Genomic DNA, 22,618 nt, shown 5'->3' on the forward strand with positions numbered 1-22,618 from the left:
TATGTTCTTCCTTCATTAAATAGTGGGGATAAATTTACTTCTTGTCTTTTATCCACGTCACCTACAAAGGTAAATGTCACAAAAGTTTCCATAATGTTTTCCTTTTTAAAGTCACTCATACGAATACAAACTACAGTAGAGGCAATCTAATCTTTAAAGATTTTCCTGTAAGAAAGGAAATATTTTTACAAAAATTCTATTATAACCTGGACAATTAAAGCTTGGTAGCAAAGACAAACAGAAAAACCAAGAACATTCTAGTAAGGATTCATTGCTACTCTCTCTTTTTTAGGGTAGTTTTTCCTTAATAAACAGAATTAACTTGGGAGTAATAAAATTTAAATATCAAATAATACATAGTTTTAGTATACCATATCTAATAGTGATAATATATATATTGAATACACTTCCTCAGAAATTATTTATTTATCCATAATATGAATATGATTAGACACATTTTATCTACTTATTAGTAAAATCAAAACTCACAATCTTCAGATAAATAATTCAGATAAATGAATCCTCCTCAATATAACTATATCTCTTATCACACATGTATATAATTTTATAAAAATACCAATGGTCTTAAATTCAAGTTTAATTCAGTATCCTTGGTTCATCCAAGTCCTACTTGTCCTCATGACACAAAACTCAAAGAGGAACACACACTGTCAGGTGTCAACCAGATACAAATGCATTGCTTTCATCCTGATTCCATGTACATGATCATTCCAGGATTCCATAAGACAGAAGAGAAAAGAAGCTCATACCCTGTGGGTACAAGTAAGAAAAACACTGGTACAAACATCGCCAGATGGAGGGGGTGCCAGTTTCAAATAGTAAAAGCCAGGCCTGCCAATATTATCTGTCCAACCGCTCCAGCACACAATAACAGAGCTGTTGCCAAGGCTTGGAATTTAGGCCTTGTCCATTCTATTACTGGAAGAAAGGAAAATGAATCTTGATTTCAAATTAAGATGGGAGGGACATCCAGATCAAAACCAAAGCTTGGAAAATGTCCATTAAAAGTTTTGTCTTACTGAGCAAGATACTATTTGTCAAAATGGCTGAGAAAGAAATCCCTGCCAGGGATCATAGTGAGCAGTAGATGAGAAAGGTGGGAGCCACAGCTGCACAGGTTTCCGTGATGGCTCTTTGCAGTGAAACACATATAAAGATTAACCTCCTCCCAAACCTGAGAGAAAGAAAGGATTAGACTACAGGAACAATGCACTTGGCATACAAACTGAAGACACTTTAAAGTCATAAAAATCAAGAAATAACTAAAAGTGTATCTCCTGACAAGCAACTTTCTGTGTTTGAAAACAGTGTGAACCGAAGCTTCATCTCCAATTTTCTACTAGTATTTTTCCTACTAATTCAAGCCACAAGACAGTGGAGGACACTTGAGTTTTAACATTATATAAATACCCTTTTACTAAAGTATTTACTTAACATGTAACAGTACCTTGTTTCATTGTTAATTATTTATCAAATGGAAAATTTATTTAAGATTTATTTATTATATATACAGCATTATGCCTGCAACCCAGAAGATGGCACCAGATCTCCACAGGCTCTATTGTATATGCCAGCAAGATTTTGCTGAAAGGACCCTGATATAACTGTCTCTTGTGAGGCTATGCCAGCGCCTGGCAAATACAGAAGTAGATGCTCACAGTCATCTATTGGATGGAACACAGGGCCCTCAATGGAGGAACTAGAGAAAGTACCCAAGGAGCTGAAGGGGTCTGCAATCCTATAGCAAGAACAGCAATATGAACTAACCAGTACCCCCAGAACTTGTGTCTCTGGCTGCCTATGTAGCAGAAGATGGCTTAGTCGGCCATCATTGGGAGGAGAGGCCCTTGGTCTTGCAAAGATTATATGCCCCAGTACAGGGGAATGCCAGGGCCAGCAAGCGGGAGTGATGAGCTGGGGAGCAGGGTAGGGGGAGGGTATAGAGGACTTTCAGGATAGCAGTTGAAATGTAAATGAAGAAAATATCTAATAAAAAATTGTTTAGAAAAATAAAATAAATGGTTCTGAACTACCATGTGGTTGGTGGGAATTGAACTCAGGACCTCTGGAAGAGCATCCAGTGCTCTTAACCTCGGAGTCATCTCTCGAGCCCCTCAAATGGAAATTTTTATCAAGCAGATTTTTTAAAAAACAGAAAGATTTAAAATTCAGAGTTTGATTGTCAACTAGAAGAGCAATTCTTTCCACTCTGTTGAACATAGGCATGTGTACTGGATTTAAAGTAATTGGGGTAACTGGTAGCCACGCTGTGTTATCTGCTACTCTCAGCAGCATATTTACTTTGTGACATTAATGATACATTCTGATTCATGCAAATTCATACATGATAGTCATAATTATTATGTTTGTATTTCAACTTAGAACAAGGTATGAATTTTTAAAAAAAAGTGGTATGTGAAATGAAGTGATAAAATGACAGTCTAGATAAAGCTTAGTCCAAACAATGCATAGGTATATCATGTAAATCATATGTATTCTCATAGGAAAGAGTCATCTGTTAAATTTGTAAATGTTCTACTTCTTGAACACTAAACCTTTGGTGGTAGCCTAGCTTAATACTTCAAGGACACTTGGGTTATTTCCTGTTTTTTCAAACTTATTGGTGTTGTCTTTCCTTTTTCTCTTCCTATGCATTACTCTTCCTCTCCAGTTAACCTCATCCCATTTCTCTACTATCCCCCCACTTTTTGATTGTCCCTCTGTTATCCCATTATCCCTTTCATAGCATCCATCTTCCACTCTACCCATCTCTATCATTCTTTCTCTCCCCATCACCTCATACTCTTTTTCTATTTCCTGCATTTCATGCATATGCACATGAGTGACATAAATGATAGATAGATAGATAGATAGATAGATAGATAGATAGATAGATAGATAGATAGATAGATAAGCAGACATATAAATTACAGAATCCATGTGTCCAGAGACGGCCATTTGGGACTGGATATTCTGTGTGGAGCTCATCCCTGAGAGAAACTGATGCTCTATCTGCAGCGATTGACCACCTGTATCATAACTCTTTGGATACTTCAGGTTATATACTCAACTCTAAAGATCTGGAACTAGGATCCACAATTAAGAGAGAGCATGCAGTGTTTCTCTTTCTGGGTCTGGGTTACCTCAACATATTTTCCAGCTCCGTTTTACTTGCAAAATTCATGACTTCAGTTTTCTTTACAACTGAATAGAATCCCATTGTATATGTGTACTCATTTTCAGTATTTATTTGTAAAGGACATTTGGGTTATGTCTATTTCTTAGATAGTATGAACATTGTAACAGTGAATCTAGTTGAGCAAGCATTTCTGGAGCTGAATATTTAGTATTTGAGTATATACCAAAGAGTGATACAGTGAGTGATATGATAAAAAAAGCCTTTGACAAAATCTAACATGAGATCATGACAAAAGTCCTGAAGAAAACAGGGTTGTGGGGATCATAGCTCTACATTGTAACAACTAAATATGACAATATCATAGCAAATATCATTTTAAATGGAAAAAGACTCAAAGCAATCCACCTAAAATCAGGAGTAAGACAGTCCTGTCCACTATCCCCACTCCTTTTCAATAAAGTGTTTAAATTACTAGCTAGAGTAATAAGACAAGAGAAGAAACTAAAGAATACAAATAGAAAAAGAAGTCAAATTATTTCTGCTTGCAGATGTTGCAATACTATACACAGGAGGTCCCATAAATTCTACCTAAAAACTTCGAGAAATGACCAACATTTTTGGTAAACTAACAAGATACAAAATTAGCTTTCAAAAAAGTATCCTTTCTATACACCAATAACAAGAATATTTAGAAAGAAATCATAGACACTTCCATTTACAATAGCTTCTAAGAAAACAGACTATCTAGGAATAAACCTAACCAAGGATATAAAATAGCTTTACAATGAAATCTTTTTTATTAGATACTTTCTTTATTTACATTTCAAATGTTATCTCCTTTCCCAGTTTCCCCTCCAAAAATCCCCTATCCTCCACCCCCCCCATGCTCCCCAACCCACCCACTCCTGCTTCCTGGCCTTGGCATTCCCCTATACTAGGGCACAGAACCTTCACAGGACCAAGGGCCTCTCCTCCCATTGATGACCAACTAGGCCATCCTCTGCTACATATTCAGCTGGAGCTATGAGTCCTACCATGTGTACTCTTTGGTTGGTGGTCTAGTTCCTGGGAGCTCTAGGGGTACTGGTTAGTTCATATTGTTGTTCCTCCTATAGGACTGCAAACCCCTTCAGTTCCTTGGGTACTTTCTCTAGCTCCTTCATTGGGGACCCTGGGCTTCATCCAACACCTGGGGATCCATCCCATAAACTGCCACCAAACCCAGACACTATTTCAGATGCCAATAAGAGCTAGCTGACAGGAGCCTGATAAAGTTGTCTCCGGAAAGGCTCTGCCAGTGCCTGACAAATACAATTAAATCTTTAAACCTCTAAAGAAAGATGTTGAGGAAGATACTAGAAGATGGAAAGATCTCCTGTGCTCATGGATTGATAGGATTAATACTGTGAAAATAACAAAAATAATCTACAGATTCAATGTAATCCCAGTCAAAATCCCCATGTTATTCTTCACAGAAAAAAAAAATTTTTTTAATACATATGGAAGCACAAATAGCCAGATAGGCAAAACGATAATCCTGCAACAAAAGAGCAATTCAGAAAGGATTACTCTTCCAAATATCAAGATATAGTACAGAACCAGTAATTTAAAAAATTTTAAAAATTAAGGCTGGTGAGATGGCTCAGCAGTTAAGAGCAGTGACTGCTCTTCCAGAGGTTATAAGTTCAAATCCTAGCAACCACATGGTGGCTCACAACCATCCATAATAAGAAACAAATAAAAAACCTATGGGTGAGCAGGGCTCGGGGAGGGGGGGAAGAGAGAGAGAGAGAGAGAGAGAGAGAGAGAAAGAGAATGTATGAATGAATATAAAATAAAATAATTTAAAAGCACAGTTCTGGTACAAAAACAGGCATGTAGATTAATGTGGCTTAGCTACTTATATTTGAGCTTCTTGGATACACAGATTGATGTCTTACATCAACTATGATACAATTTCTTTTTTATTTATTTATGTATTCTTTTTTTATGAATGAGTGTTCTGTCTGCCTATACACCACCTGCATGCCAGAAGAGGGCATCAGATCCCTTTATGGTGGTCATGAGCCACCATGTGGTTGCTAAGAATTGAACTCAGGACCTCAGGAAGAGCACCCAGTACTCTTAACTACTGAGCCATCTCTGCAGCCCTACACTATATTTCTTGAAGACTAATAAATTATTCTGATCAAAGACTAACAATTCTAATGGAAAAGTCAAGATAATGAGAATGAATTTAAAATAAAGATCTAAATTTAATTAGTTCTTTGAATAAATGGAAGAAAGTGGTCAGTTAACATATTCCTGTGAACTGTAAGAATAAAATGGCTGCCCCCAAGTTTCAGGGACCATCAATGAAAAGAGAGCAGAGAGACTGTTAACAGAGAAAGTTCAGAAAAGTAGAAATGGCTCTCCTGAGTGAAGAGCCAAATAGCAATGTGAAAGTCTGCACCAACAGCTGACCCTAGACATCTTAATATACCGTGTTCCTTCTCCTTGCCTTCCCTAGGGTGGTCTTTGGGTATCTTCCTTCCTGGCAAGGATAATACTTTCTTAGAAGCTGCCCTTACCTTCAGTTCAGTCTTTTATAATTAGGTGCACAAATATGTATAAAAGTGCAAGTCCGAGCAGCAGCGGTCGCCATCTTGGTTCCGGGACTCAGCAGAACTTAGGAAATTAGTCTGAACAGGTGAGAGGGTGCGCCAGAGAACCAGACAGCTTCTGGGACAGGCGGAAGCACAGAGCCGCTGAGGCAGCACCCTTGGTGGGCCGCAGACAACCGGCCACCATCCGGACCAGAGGACAGGTGTCTGCCTGGCTTGGGAGGCGGCCTCAGCCTCAGCAGCAGCGGTCGCCATCTTGGTTCCGGGACTCAGCAGAACTTAGGAAATTAGTCTGAACAGGTGAGAGGGTGCGCCAGAGAACCAGACAGCTTCTGGGACAGGTGGAAGCACAGAGCCGCTGAGGCAGCACCCTTGGCGGGCCGCAGACAGCCGGCCACCGTCCGGACCAGAGGACAGGTGTCCGTCTGGCTTGGGCAGCGGTCGCCATCTTGATTCCGGGACTCCCTGGAACTTAGGAATTTAGTCTGCACAGGTGAGAGTCTGCACCACAGAAGCTGACAGCTTCTGGGAACTGCCAAAGCAACACAGCTTCTGAGAAAGGCCCTGTTTTGGGCCTTCTTCTTCGGCCAGGAGGAGGTCCAAAAACAAGATATCTGCGCACCTTCCCTGTAAGAGAGCTTCCCAGCAGAGAGTGCTCTGAGCACTGAAACTCAGAGGAGAGAATCTGTCTCCCAGGTCTGCTGATAGACGGTAACAGAATCACCAGAAGAACAATCTCTAAACAGAGTCAACTATAACTACTAACTCCAGAGATTACCAGATGGCGAAAGGTAAACGTAGGAATTTTACTAACAGGAACCAAGACCACTCACCATCATCAGAACCCAGCACTCCCACTTCATCCAGTCCAGGACACCCCAACACACCTGAAAAACTAGACCTAGATTTAAAAGCATATCTCATGATGATGGTAGAGGACATCAAGAAGGACTTAAATAAATCACTTAAAGAAATACAGGAGAACACTGCTAAAGAGTTACAAGTCCTTAGAGAAAAACAGGAGAACACAATTAAACAGGTAGAAGTCCTTACAGAAAAAGAGGAAAAAACATACAAACAGGTGATGGAAATGAACAAAACCATACTAGACCTAAAAAGGGAAGTAGACACAATAAAGAAAACTCAAAGTGAGGCAACACTGGAGATAGAAAACCTAGGAAAGAAATCTGGAACCATAGATTTGAGCATCAGCAACAGAATACAAGAGATGGAAGAGAGAATCTCAGGTGCAGAAGATTCCATAGAGAACATCGGCACAACAATCAAAGAAAATGGAAAATGCAAAAAGATCCTAACTCAAAATATCCAGGAAATCCAGGACACAATGAGAAGACCAAAGCTACGGTTAATAGGAGTGGATGAGAATGAAGATTTTCAACTCAAAGGACTAGCAAACATCTTCAACAAAATTATTGAAGAAAACTTCCCAAATCTAAAGAAAGAGATGCCTATGAACATACAAGAAGCCTACAGAACTCCAAATAGAATGGACCAGAAAAGAAATTCCTCCCGACACATAATAATCAGAACAACAAATGCACTAAATAAAGATAGAATACTAAAAGCAGTAAGAGAAAAAGGTCAAGTAACATATAAAGGCAAGCCTATCAGAATTACACCAGATTTTTCACCAGAGACTATGAAAGCCAGAAGAGCCTGGACAGATGTTATACAGACACTAAGAGAACACAATTTCTAGCCCAGGCTACTATACCCAGCCAAACTCTCAATTACCATAGATGGAGAAACCAAAGTATTCCACGACAAAACCAAATTCACACATTATCTCTCCACGAATCCAGCCCTTCAAAGGATAATAACAGAAAAAAACCAATACAAGAACGGGAACAATGCCCTAGAAAAAACAGGAAGTTAATCCCTCAACAAACCTAAAAGAAGACAGCCACAAGAACAGAATGCCAACTTTAACAACAAAAATAACAGGAAGTAACAATTACTTTTCCTTAATATCTCTTAATATCAATGGTCTCAACTCCCCAATAAAAAGATATAGACTAACCAACTGGCTACACAAACAAGACCCAACATTTTGCTGCTTACAGGAAACACATCTCAGAGAAAAAGATAGACACTACCTCAGAATGAAAGGCTGAAAAACAATTTTCCAAGCAAATGGTATGAAGAAACAAGCTGGAGTAGCCATCCTAATATCTGATAAGATTGACTTCGAACCCAAAGTCATCAAAAAAGACAAGGAGGGGCACTTCGTTCTCATCAAAGGTAAAATCCTCCAAGAGGAACTCTCAATTCTGAATATCTATGCTCCAAATACAAGGGCAGCCACATTCATTAAAGAAACTTTAGTAAAGCTCAAAGCACACATTGCACCTCACACAATAATAGTGGGAGACTTCAACACACCACTTTCACCAATGGACAGATCATGGAAACAGAAACTAAACAGGGACACACTGAAACTAACAGAAGTGATGAAACAAATGGATCTGACAGATATCTACAGAACATTTTATCCTAAAACAAAAGGATATACCTTCTTCTCAGCACCTCATGGTACCTTCTCCAAAATTGACCACATAATAGGTCACAAAACAGGCCTCAACAGATACAGAAATATTGAAATTGTCCCATGTATCCTATCAGATCACCATGCACTAAGGCTGATCTTCAATAACAAAAAAAATAATACAAAGCCAACACTCATGTGGAAACTGAACAACACTCTTCTCAATGATACCTTGGTCAAGGAAGGAATAAAGAAAGAAATTAAAGACTTTTTAGAGTTTAATGAAAATGAAGCCACAACGTACCCAAACCTTTGGGACACAATGAAAGCATTTCTAAGAGGGAAACTCATAGCTCTGAGTGCCTCCAAGAAGAAACGGGAGAGAGCACATACTAGCAGCTTGACAACACATCTAAAAGCTCTAGAAAAAAAGGAAGCAAATTCACCCAAGAGGAGTAGACGGCAGGAAATAATCAAACTCAGGGGTGAAATCAACCAAGTGGAAACAAGAAGAACTATTCAAAGAATTAACCAAATGAGGAGTTGGTTCTTTGAGAAAATCAACAAGATAGATAAACCATTAGCTAGACTCACTAGAGGGCACAGGGACAAAATCCTAATTAACAAAATCAGAACTGAAAAGGGAGACATAACAACAGATCCTGAAGAAATCCAAAACACCATCAGATCCTTCTACAAAAGCTATACTCAACAAAACTGGAAAACCTGGACGAAATGGACAAATTTCTGGACAGATACCAGGTACCAAAGTTGAATCAGGATCAAGTTGACCTTCTAAACAGTCCCATATCCCCTAAAGAAATAGAAGCAGTTATAAATAGTCTCCCAGCCAAAAAAAGCCCAGGACCAGACGGGTTTAGTGCAGAGTTCTATCAGACCTTCAAAGAAGATCTAATTCCAGTTCTGCACAAACTTTTTCACAAGATGGAAGTAGAAGGTACTCTACCCAACTCACTTTATGAAGCCACTATTACTCTGATACCTATACCACAGAAAGATCCAACAAAGATAGAGAACTTCAGACCAATTTCTCTTATGAATATCGATGCAAATATCCTCAATAAAATTCTCGCTAACCGAATCCAAGAACACATTAAAGCAATCATCCATCCTGACCAAGTAGGTTTTATTCCAGGGATGCAGGGATGGTTTAATATACAAAAATCCATCAATGTAATCCATTATATAAACAAACTCAAAGACAAAAACCACATGATCATCTCGTTAGATGCAGAAAAAGCATTTGACAAGATCCAACACCCATTCATGATAAAAGTTCTGGAAAGATCGGGAATTCAAGGCCCCTACCTAAACATGATAAAAGCAATCTACAGCAAACCAGTAGCCAACATCAAAGTAAATGGAGAGAAGCTGGAAGCAATCCCACTAAAATCAGGGACTAGACAAGGCTGCCCACTTTCTCCCTACCTTTTCAACATTGTACTTGAAGTATTAGCCAGAGCAATTAGACAACAAAAGGAGATCAAGGGAATACAAACTGGAAAAGAGGAAGTCAAAATATCACTATTTGCAGATGATATGATAGTATATATAAGTGACCCCAAAAATTCCACCAGAGAACTCCTAAACCTGATAAACAGCTTCGGTGAAGTAGCTGGATATAAAATAAACTCAAACAAGTCAATGGCCTTTCTCTATACAAAGAATAAACAGGCTGAGAAAGAAATTAGGGAAACAACACCCTTCTCAATAGTCACAAATAATATAAAATATCTCGGCGTGACTCTAACTAAGGAAGTGAAAGATCTGTATGATAAAAACTTCAAGTCTCTGAAGAAAGAAATTAAAGAAGATCTCAGAAGATGGAAGGATCTCCCATGCTCATGGATTGGCAGGATCAACATTGTAAAAATGGCTATCTTGCCAAAAGCAATCTACAGATTCAATGCAATCCCCATCAAAATTCCAACTCAATTCTTCAACAAATTAGAAGGAGCAATTTGCAAATTCATCTGGAATAACGAAAAACCTAGGATAGCAAAAACTCTTCTCAAGGATAAAAGAACCTTTGGTGGAATCACCATGCCTGACCTAAAGCTTTACTACAGAGCAATTGTGATAAAAACTGCATGGTACTGGTATAGAGACAGACAAGTAGACCAATGGAATAGTATTGAAGACCCAGAAATGAACCCACACACCTATGGTCACTTGATCTTTGACAAGGGAGCTAAAACCATCCAGTGGAAGAAAGACAGCATTTTCAACAATTGGTGCTGGCACAACTGGTTGTTATCATGTAGAAGAATGCGAATCGATCCATACTTATCTCCTTGTACTAAGGTCAAATCTAAGTGGATCAAGGAACTTCACTTAAAACCAGAGACACTGAAACTTATAGAGGAGAAAGTGGGGAAAAGCCTTGAAGATATGGGCACAGGAGAAAAATTCCTGAACAGAACAGCAATGGCTTGTGCTGTAAGATCGAGAATTGACAAATGGGACCTAATGAAACTCCAAAGTTTCTGCAAGGCAAAAGACACCGTCAATAAGACAAAAAGACCACCAACAGATTGGGAAAGGATCTTTACCTATCCTAAATCAGATAGGGGACTAATATCCAACATATATAAAGAACTCAAGAAGGTGGACTTCAGAAAATCAAATAACCCCATTAAAAAATGGGGCTCAGAACTGAACAAAGAATTCTCACCTGAGGAATACCGAATGGCAGAGAAGCACCTGAAAAAATGCTCAACATCCTTAATCATCAGGGAAATGCAAATCAAAACAACCCTGAGATTCCACCTCACACCAGTCAGAATGGCTAAGATCAAAAATTCAGGTGACAGCAGATGCTGGCATGGATGTGGAGAAAGAGGAACACTCCTACATTGTTGGTGGGATTGCAGGCTTGTACAACCACTCTGGAAATCAGTCTGGCAGTTCCTCAGAAAATTGGACATAGTACTACTGGAGGATCCAGCAATACCTCTCCTGGGCATATATCCAGAAGATGCCCCAACTGGTAAGAAGGATACATGCTCCACTATGTTCATAGCAGCCTTATTTATAATAGCCAGAAGCTGGAAAGAACCCAGATGCCCCTCAACAGAGGAATGGATACAGAAAATGTGGTACATCTACACAATGGAGTACTACTCAGCTATTAAAAAGAATGAATTTATGAAATTCCTAGCCAAATGGATGGACCTGGAGGGCATCATCCTGAGTGAGGTAACACATTCACAAAGGAACTCACACAATATGTACTCACTGATAAGTGGATATTAGCCCAAAACCTAGGATACCCAAGATATAAGATACAATTTCCTAAACACATGAAACTCAAGAAAAATGAAGACTGAAGTGTGGACACTATGCCCCTCCTTAGAAGTGGGAACAAAACACCCTTGGAAGGAGTTACAGAGACAAAGTTTGGAGCTGAGATGAAAGGATGGACCATGTAGAGACTGCCATATCCAGGGATCCACCCCATAATCAGCATCCAAACGCTGACACCATTGCATACACTAGCAAGATTTTATTGAAAGGACCCAGATGTAGCTGTCTCTTGTGAGACTATGCCGGGGCCTAGCAAACACAGAAGTGGATGCTCACAGTCAGCTAATGGATGGATCACAGGGCTCCCAATGGAGGAGCTAGAGAAAGTACCCAAGGAGCTAAAGGGATCTGCAACCCTATAGGTGGAACAACATTATGAACTAACCAGTACCCCGGAGCTCTTGACTCTAGCTGCATATGTATCAAAAGATGGCCTAGTCGGCCATCACTGGAAAGAGAGGCCCATTGGACACGCAAAATTTATATGCCCCAGTACAGGGGAACGCCAGGGCCAAAAAGGGGGAGTGGGTGGGTAGGGGAGTGGGGGTAGGTGGGTATGGGGGACTTTTGTTATAGCATTGGAAATGTAAATGAGCTAAATACCTAATAAAAAATGTAAAAAAAAAAGTGCAAGTCCTCACAAAGTTGACCATACAGTAAGCAAAAGCAAAAGTACCTTAGGTACTCAGAGGGAACTGAAACCAGCTTTGTTTTCCCTGATCCCTCTCCTGCCTCTTGTCAGATTACCTCATACCCAGTTGCCAGACATCTTACTCATCTTCCTCCGTGTTCCCGGTGTTGGGAAACACTGTTTTAACCCCCAAATCTGTTTTAGCCCTAATAATTCTAGGCCACTGGAACCTGAGGCGTGTGGGTTGTGATTTTGATGCCACCCTGGAATGGGGGGCCAGCAAGTGTTACACAGTGAGACGTCATCTTTAAAATAAATAAAATAAAACAGCCCACAAATAATAAAATGAATAAATATTTTAATGACTTTTTACTGAGAAGAAGAAGCACAAATTATAATTCTGAATCTGAAATTTATAGTGAGGTAAACAGTCTTTTCAAATACACAAAACAATACACAAAGTTAAGGGAAAATGGTTTAATGGAGTGGGAGATTGTAACATTGCTCTCAGGATTTAACAAAGAAACAAAGAATAAGCACAATCCACAAGACATATTAGTGAACATGACTTCCAAACAAAATTACTTGCCGGGCCCTCTGTGGCACTGCCCCAGGAAGAGCAGGTTACAAACTTGCTCCAACCTGATGTGTCTCTAGGATTCATTCTTAGAAAATTACTATCTGGTCTGATAGCACTAAGAGACGCCTTTCAGATTTTGTTAACTGTGAGAGGGAATACCACAGGCATGGTGGCTATCATCAGAAAATCTGAAAATAAATGTTAAGGATAATATGGGGAAAGAGGAACATTTATTCACAGCCAGTAGGGGGTGCAAATTAGTACAACCAATATGAAAATTGGTCGAGCTGTTACTCGAAAATTCAAATTATCATATGACATAGCATACAACTCCTGAGTATAGACCCAAAAACTCCATATCCAGGCCCAAATTCACCTGCTCATCATTTTTATTGTTGCTATATAATTGTGATAGCAAGGACATAGAGCCAGCCTACTTGCCTATCAACAGATAAATTAATTAATAATGAAAATGCAGTACATGTTCACGATGGAATATTCTTTAGCTGTAAAGGAATCATGAGATTTTTCAGGAAATGGATGGATCCAAAGAATATAATATTTAGTGACGTCACCCAATCCAGAAAGAACAAACTGCATGTTCTACCATAAATGAGGATCATAGCCTATATGATGCATATATATAAAGAGGTGTAAATGTGGTAAAACCTGCAAAATCGAGAAAAGAGGCCAAATATTAGGTGATAAGAAGGATGGAAAATAGAACAATGAAACACAAAAGGGAAGAAAATCTAGGGGGAGCAACAGGGAGGGGATTGAGACCTTCAGGAGGGGATGTAGAAGAAGAAGAACTGCAAAAACACACTTCATTTGCAATATCATAATGTGGGGCTGGGAAGACAGCTCAGCAGCTAAGAGCACTGGCTATTCTTCCAGAGGACCCAGGTTCTAGTCCAGTACCCACATTACAATCATCAGCAACTCCATTTTGCGTGTAATTATCACCATCTTCTGGTATTCACCAGAAGGTGGAGCACTAGGAACACACATGGAGCACAGTCATGCATACAGGCTAAACACCTGTATTTTAAACACATAAAAATATTGTAATGGTACCAAACATGTGACTGTGTTTTTTAACAAGTCTACATGAAGGGAAAGAGATATGTGCTGGGGCACCTGGAAGCCAGTCCAGGCGGGCAGGTGGAGCAGATATAAAGATAAATTGCTGACAACCATGAAATTGTCAAGGAACAATTAAAACTCTTTTTAAAAATATGAGAGTAAAAATACTCAATAAAATCCTCAAAAGCTGAATCTAAGAACACATCAAAACGATCATCCATCATGACCTTAGGCTTCATCCTAAGGATGCAGGTATGGTTTAATATATGGAAATCCATCAACATAATCCACTATATAAACAAACTCAAAGACAAAAATCACATGATCATCTCCTTAGATGCTGAGAAAGCATTTGACAAAATCCAACCCCCCTTCATGATAAAAGTCATGGAAAGATCAGAAATTCAAGGCCCATACCTAAACATAATAAAGTAATATACAGCAAACCAGTAGCCAACATCAAAGTAAATAGAGAGAAGCTGGAAGCAATCCCACTAAAATCAGGGACTAGACAAGGCTGCCCACTTTCTCCCTACCTATTTAATATAGTACTTGAAGTTCTAGCCAGAGCAATTCAACAACAAAAGGAGATCAAGGGGATACAAATTGGAAAGAAAGAAGTCAAAATATCACTATTTGCAGATGATATGATAGTATATATAAGTGACCCTAAAAATTCCACCAGAGAACTCCTAAACCTGATAAACAGCTTCAGCGTAGTGCTTGGATATAAAATTACCTCAAACAAATCAGTGGCCTTTCTCTACACAAAGGATAAACAGGATGAGAAAGAAATTAGGGAAACAACACCCTTCACGATAGTCACAAATAATATAAAATACCTTGGCGTGACTCTAACTAAGGAAGTGAAGGATCTGTATGACAAGAACTTCAAGTCTCTGAAGAAAGAAATTGAGAAGATCTCAGAAGATAGAAAGATCTCCCATGCTCATGGATTGACAGGATTAATATAGTCAAAATGGCTATCCTGCCAAAAGCAATCTACAGATTCAATGCAATCCTCATCAAAATTCCAACTCAATTCTTCCCTGAGTTAGAAAGGGAAATTTGCAAATTCATCTAGAATAACAAAAAAACCTAGGATACCAAAAACTATTCTCAACAATAAAAGAACCTCTGGTGGAATCACCATGCCTGACCTCAAGCTGTACTACAGAGCAATTGTGATAAAAACTGCATGGTACTGGTACAGCAAAAGACAGCTAGATCAGTGAAATAGAATTGAAGACCCAGAAATGAACCCACACACCTATGGTCACTTGATCTTTGACAAGGGAGCTGAAACCATCCAGTGGAAAAAAGACAGCATTTTCAACAAATGGTGCTGGCACAACTGGCGGTTATCATGTAGAAGAATGAGATTCGATCCATTCTTATATCCTTGTACAAAGCTCAAGTCTAAATGGATCAAAGAACTCCACATAAAACCAGAGACACTGAAATTTATACAGGATAAAGTGGGGGAAAGCCTCGAAAATATGGGCACAGGGGAAAAATTCCTAAACAGAACAGCAATGGCTTGTGCTGTAAGATCAAGAATTAGCAAATGGGACCTCATAAAATTGCAAAGCTTCTGCAAGGCAAAAGATACGGTCAATAAGACAAAAAGGCCACCAACAGATTGGGAAAGGATCTTTACCAATCCTAAATCTGATAGAGGACTAATATCTGATATATACAAAGAGCTCAAGAAGCTGGACTCCAGAAAATCAAATAACCCCATTAAAAAATGGAGCTCAGAGCTAAACAAAGAATTCTCAACTGAGGAATACCAAAGGGCTGAGAAGCACTTGAAAAAATGCTCAATATCCTTAATCATCAGGGAAATGCAAATCAAAACAACCCTGAGATTCCACCTCACACCAGTCAGAATGGCTAAGATCAAAAATTCAGGTGACAGCAGATGCTGGCGAGGATGTGAGGAAAGAGGAACACTCCTCCATTGCTGGTGGGATTGCAAGCTGGTACAACCACTCTGGAAATCAGTCTGGCCATTCCTCAGAAAACTGGACATAGTACTACCGCTAGATCCAGCAATACCTCTCCTGGGAATATACCCAGATGTTCCAACTGGTTATAAGGACACATGCTCCACTATGTTCATAGAAGCCCTATTTATAATAGCCAGAAGTTGGAAAGAACCGAGATGTACCTCAACAGAGGAATACAGAAAATGTGGTACATTTACACAATGGAGTACTACTCAGCTATTTAAAACAATGAATTTATGAAATTCTTGGGCAAATGGATGTATCTGGAGGATATCATCCTAAGTGAGGTAACCCAATCACAAAAGAAGTCACTTGATATGCACTCACTGATAAGTGGATATTAGCCCAGAAACCTAGAATATCCAAGATACAACTTCCAAAACACAAGAAAATCAAGAAGGAAGACCAACATGTGGATACTTCATTCCTCCCTAGAATATGGAATAAAATATCCATGGAAGAAGTTGCAAAGACAAAGTTTGGAGCTAAGACAAAAGGATGGACCATCCAGAGACTGCCCCACCCAGTGCCTGGCAAATACAGAAGTGGATGCTCACAGTCATCTATAGGATGGAACATAGGGCCCCCAATAAAGGAGCTAGAGAAAGTACCCAAGAGCTGAAGGTGTCTACAACCCTATAGCAGGAACAGCAATATGAACTAACCAGTACCCCCAGAGCTCGTGTGTCTAGCTGCATATGTAGCAGAAGATGGCCTAGTCGGCCATCATTGGGAAGAGAGGCCCCTTGGTCTAGCAAACTTTATATACCCGAGTACAGGGGAATGCCAGGGCCAAGAAGTGGGAATGGGTGGGTAGAGGAGCAGGGCGGGGGGAGGATATAGGGGACTTTTGGGATAGCATTTGAAATGCAACTGAAGAAAATATGTAATAAAAAAAGTGGGAAAAAATATGAGAGTAGAGCCCTTATAGATGGAATTAATAGCCTTATAAAAGAGGTGCAGAGCCAATGAGATGGTTTGGTGGCTAAAGACACTTGCAGCCCATGCCTGACAAAAAAGTTCTTCAGCTGCCATGCAAAGATAAACTGACCCCACAACTTTTTGTCCTCCAACCTCCACATCATTGCAAGTCATGGTACACATGTTCCTACACACACACACACACACCATGTGCACACAAACACAGTGGTTCTAAATATGTCGGAGGCTAAAATAAAAGAGGCACAAGGGAGATATGTGTATAAGAGGGCCCTGGATAGACCTCCTCTGCTACAGAAAAAGGCAACAACATGCTTGGCAGACACGGTTATCTACTAAAAAGGAGGTATCTTCAAGCACCAGATCTAAGTAACTGGATCACAAACTTTGATGACAGTTGTCATTAGATTAATTGTTTCATAACCTGAAAGTGTATCCTTTGGAAATCATCTATGGTAGAAAAAAAAAAAAAAGGTGACAGGCAGAGCTTCCCAACACACCAATGGCACCCTGACAGGAGCATCAATGCTGTTTCCCATTTTTGAATATTCAAATAGAATGAAAACCATGTGTTGAGACATTTTGACTGTTCCTCACCTCTCTCAATCATGCTATGACACTTTCTACTCCCATCCTGAGACACCTCTATATTTCATGGAGAGTGTATTCATGTGTCCACACAGCATAGAGACTGTTTTGGGGTTTTCTGTTTTTGTTTTTGTTTTTGTTTTTTTAAATAATTAAAGAACTGTGCGCACAGCACTAAATGTGGTGCTTAGAACGCAGTTGTTCTTTTTTTAATTTATTTTTTATTATATATCTTCTTCATTTACATTTCAAATGCTATCCCCAAAGTGCCCTATACCCTCCCCACACCCTGCTCCCCAACCCACCCACTCCTTCTTCCTGGTCCTGGCATTTCCCTGTACTGGGGCATAACATAGATACTGTTATTCAAACAGCACTCATGACACCGACTGATATTTCCATTTGTGTCTGTGGATCTCTAGGATCAAGGTACAGCTAGAATATAATTTGCTATGGCTACTGCATAATGATTGAATAATGATTCACTAGTGATTAAAGTACTCGCACATAGAGCCATGAGCCGGAGACACTAACCTGTCTGTTAAGCAGCCATATAGGATATTTCCTACTAACACACCAGTCAAGAATACAAACTTAGCTATAGAATCCAGTGACTAAGATTCACACACCAGGTCCCACTGAAAGATATCGAAACCATCAAAGTAAGACCCATAGCCTGTCAGACTATATCAAAATGCTTCAACATATTTCATCCTAGAAGACACCTGAACTCTTCTCCCATTTAAACGCCATCTGACTTCTACCACACTTGACTCCAGAAATCTTCCCTTAGTAACTATGGCCTAATTCTTTAGGTTGCACTACTGACTTGTAATCCATGCTAAGAAATTCTCAAACTTGGCCGTATACTGCAATAATTTAAGAACCTTAAAAAATGTTCTGGATCCCATACCCAAATATATCCTCTCATAATAAATGATAGATAGATAGATAGATAGATAGATAGATAGATAGATAGATAATATAGGTATAGATATAGATATGTTGACAATACTGAAGTTGGAGACCAGGACCTTGTGCACAACCCCATTTACCCTATCACAGAAGGCAAAGTATTGAGACTTCAGAGTGCTAGGGGTGGAATCCTGAGCTCATACATGCCACACAAGCATTATACCAGTGATCCATACTCCCAAACAATTCACTATGGTTTTGTTCAATTTTCTAGATATTTCATATTTGAAATCAAAGCTGAAAAATAAATATCCACTTGTAATATGTATAACAGAACACATGAATTATTTGCCCAAACTGATTTGATACATAAAAATTACTTCTTAAACTGTGGTCATCCCCTAGAGTCTGGTCCCTATCCTTTATTAGTTTTAGACTCATTGGAAATATGTCTCACATTTAATAGATAAGTAATCAATATTGGCTAAGAGATGAAATCTAAGCTCAGAGCATGTGAACTGTCCATGCTATTGCTAAACACCTCTCACAAATATATGACAGGAAATGAGGTCACTTACCTCAGTGACAATGGTGGAGAGGAAGGTGCTTTGGTCATACATCCAGCCATTCACACAGGGCTCTGTGTCTGGTCTGTCACACTTGAGAAAGTGCCATTCAGATGAAGGAGATGCCACTGTGGTTGGACGAAGCGACGACACTTCTCTGGTCTCAGGTTGGAGTCCAGGGGGATAGAGACCCTCAGGAGATCATCTTGGCTCAGGATCCCACTGTCATTATCAGAGACAGTGTCATTGTCAAGGATGGGGACCCAGCACCAATGATTGGGAATGGCTGCTGTGAAATTCTCCAATAGAGAATGAGGAACAATTATTATGTTGCAGATCAAGATGAAAGTCATCTGAAGAATCTGGAATCTCCCTAGGCTGCCAACTTGATTCAAAAGGTCCTGAAAGGCCATCCAGGACTAATTACTGTGTCCAAAGGAAAGCACACACACACACACACACAAATTGCTCTTACGTGAGCCCAAATGATTTAACAAGTTCTTTTTCACTATAGAGATCCTGACCCCTTCTTAATCTGTTCCCTTTCCCTTCTGCATCAGAGCCATAGAACAGCTATTCCCTAATGACTTGGGTGTTAGGTAGTGAAGCTACTTTCTTTAAGGTCATCAAGAGGAACAATCTGCTGAGTTGCTTTCTGTAAGGAATCTGTTAAAGATCTACTTTGTGAGACACTTTGTCTGTGCAGTACCTCTTAATTACCTATGGAGGGTGATCTGAAAATTCTCTGAGAGCAAACTGTAGTTAATCTGCTATGCAGTCTTTACAGACTATATTATAACTTTCCAGACTTGGTCCTCTGCAGAAGATAACATAGACATTGACACAACAGTTAAAAAAAATGCAAAATACAAAAAGCTCCTAACCCAAAACATCCAGGAAATCCAGGACACAATGAGAAGACCAAACCTAAGGATAATAGAAGTAGAAGAGAGCAAAGATTCCGAACTTAAAGGACCAGTAAATATCTTCAACAAAATTATAGAGGAAAACTTCTCTAACCTAAAGAAAGAGATGCCCATGAATATACGAGAAGCCTATAGAACTCCAAATAGATTAGACCAAAAAAGAAATTCCTCCCTTCACATAATAACCAAAACACCAAATGCACTAAACAAAGAAATAACATTAAAAGCAGTAAGGGAAAAAGGTCAAGTAACATATAAAGGCAGACCGATCAGAATTACACCATAATTCTAACCAGAGACTAGAGGGCTAGAAGATCCTGGAAAGATCTCATACAGACCCTAAGAGAACACAAATGCCAACCCAGACTACTATACCCAACAAAACTCTCAATTACCATAAATGGAGAAATCAAGATATTCCAAGACAAAAACAAATTTATACAATATCTTTCTACAAATCCAGCCCTACAAAGGATAAGAAATGGGAAATGCCAACACAAGGAGGAAAACTACAGCCTAGAAAAAGTAAGAAAGTAATCTTCTTTCAACAAACCCAAAAGAAGATAACCACACAAACATAAAAATAACATCAGAAATAACAGGAAGCAACAATCACTATTCCTTAATATCTCTTAACATCAATGGACTCAATTCCCCAATAAAAAGACATAGACTAACAGACTGGATACATAAACAGAACCTAGCATTTTGCTACATACAGGAAACTCACCTCAGTGTCAAAGACAAACACAACCTCAGAGTAAAGGGCTGGAAAACAATTTTCTAAGCAAATGGTCCCAAGAATCAAGCAGGAGTAGCCATTCTGATATCAGATAAAATCAAGTTTCAACCAAAAGTCATAAAAAAAAAAAGGAAAAATCTACCAAGTAGAACTCTCAATTGTGAAAATTTATGCTCCAAATGCAAGAGCACCCACATTCATAAAAGAAACGTCACTAAAGCTAAAGCACACATTGCACATCACACAATAATTGTGGGGAACTTCAACACCCCACTCTCATCAATGGACAGATCAGGGAAACACAAACTAAACAGAGACACACTGAAACTAACAGAAGTTATGTACCAAATGGATTTAACAGATATCTGTAGAACATTTCATCCTAAATCAAAAGAATATACCTTCATCTCAGCACCTCATGGTACTTTCTCCAAAACTGATCATATAATCAGTCACAAATCAGACCTCAACAGCTATAAGAAGATTGAAATAATCCCATGCCTCCTATCAGATCAGTACAGATTAAGGATGGTCTTCAATAACAACAAAAACAACAGACATGGAAGCTTCCACATACACATGGAAGCTGAACAACTATCTACTCAATGATAACTTGCTCAAGAAAGAAATTAAAGACTTTTTAGAATTTAATGAAAATGAAGGTACAATATACCCAAACTTATGGGACACAATGAAAGCAGAGCTAAGAGGAAAACTCATAGCTCTGAGTGCCTCCAAAGAGAAACTGGAGAGAGCTTACACTAGCAGTCTAACAGCACACATGAAAGCTCTAGGAAAAAAAAATACACCCAAGAGAAGTAGACTGCAGGAAATAATCAAGCTCAGGGCTGAAATCAACCAAAATACTCATGGGAAGAGATACAGAGACAGTGTGGAGAAGAGACTGAAGGAAAGGCCATCCAGAGACTGCCCCACCTGGGGAGATATCCCATAGACAGTCACCAAACCCAGACACTATTGTGGATGCCAACAAGTGCTTGCTGACAGGAACCTGATATAGTTGTCTTCTGAGAGGCTCTACGTGCCTGGCAAATACAGAGGTGGATGCTCTCAGCCAACCATTGAACTGAGCGTAGGGTCCCCAATGGAGGAGCTAGAGAAAAGACCCAAGGAGCTGAAGAGGTTTGCATCCCCATAGGAGGAACAACAATATGAACCAACCAGTGCCCCCAGAGCTCCCAGAGACTGAACCACCAACCAAAGAGTACACATAGAGGGACCCAAGGCTCCAGCCGCATATGTAGCAGAGAATGGCCTTGTTGGACATCAATGAGGGGAGAGGCCCTTGGTCCTGTGAAAGCTTGATGCCTCGGTGTAGGGGAATTCCAGGACAGGGAAGCAAGAGAGGGTGGGTTGGTGAGCAAGGGAAGGGGTGATGAGAAAGGGGGTTTTCAGAGGAAAAAACGAGGAAAGGGGATAACATTTGAAATGTAAATAAAGAAATAAAGAAAATAATAATAAAAAAAAGTCTGTGGCCCAAACATCCAGTGGTAAAGAAGGAATTCACCTCATTAAAGATAAGTAGCCAAAATATTTGAAATGTAAAGAAAATATTTTTTAAAAATGGCTAAAAAATCAAAAATTCAAGGGACAGCACATGCTGATGAGGTTGTGGAACAAGGGGAACACTCCTCCGTTGTTGGTAGAATTGCAAACTTGTACAACCACTCTGGAAATAAAGTTGACAGTTTCTCAGAAAACTGGGAAGAGTTCTACCTCAAGACCCAGCTATAGCATTCCTAGGCATGTACCCAAAAGATGCTCTACCATACCACAAAGACACATGCTCCACTATGTTCATAGCAGCTTTATTTGTAACAGACAGAAACTAGAAATATCCTAAAGTTTCCTCAAGTGAAGAAAAATATGTGGTTCATTTACACAATAGAATACTACTCAGTCATTTAAAACAAGGACATCATGCATTTTGTAGGCAAATGGATGGCACTAGAAAATATCCTGAGTAAGGTAACCCAGACCCAAAAGGGCATGCATGGTATGTACTCACTTATAAGT

The 22,618-nt window shown here is 39.4% G+C and overlaps 1 pseudogene; it reads right to left on the bottom strand.

Moving 5' to 3' along the window:
* Gm8189 (predicted gene 8189) lies at nucleotides 769-19,335 on the bottom strand (annotated as a pseudogene).

Source organism: Mus musculus, chromosome 19 (assembly GCF_000001635.26).
Source record: "Mus musculus strain C57BL/6J chromosome 19, GRCm38.p6 C57BL/6J".
Lineage (NCBI taxonomy): Eukaryota > Metazoa > Chordata > Mammalia > Rodentia > Muridae > Mus > Mus musculus.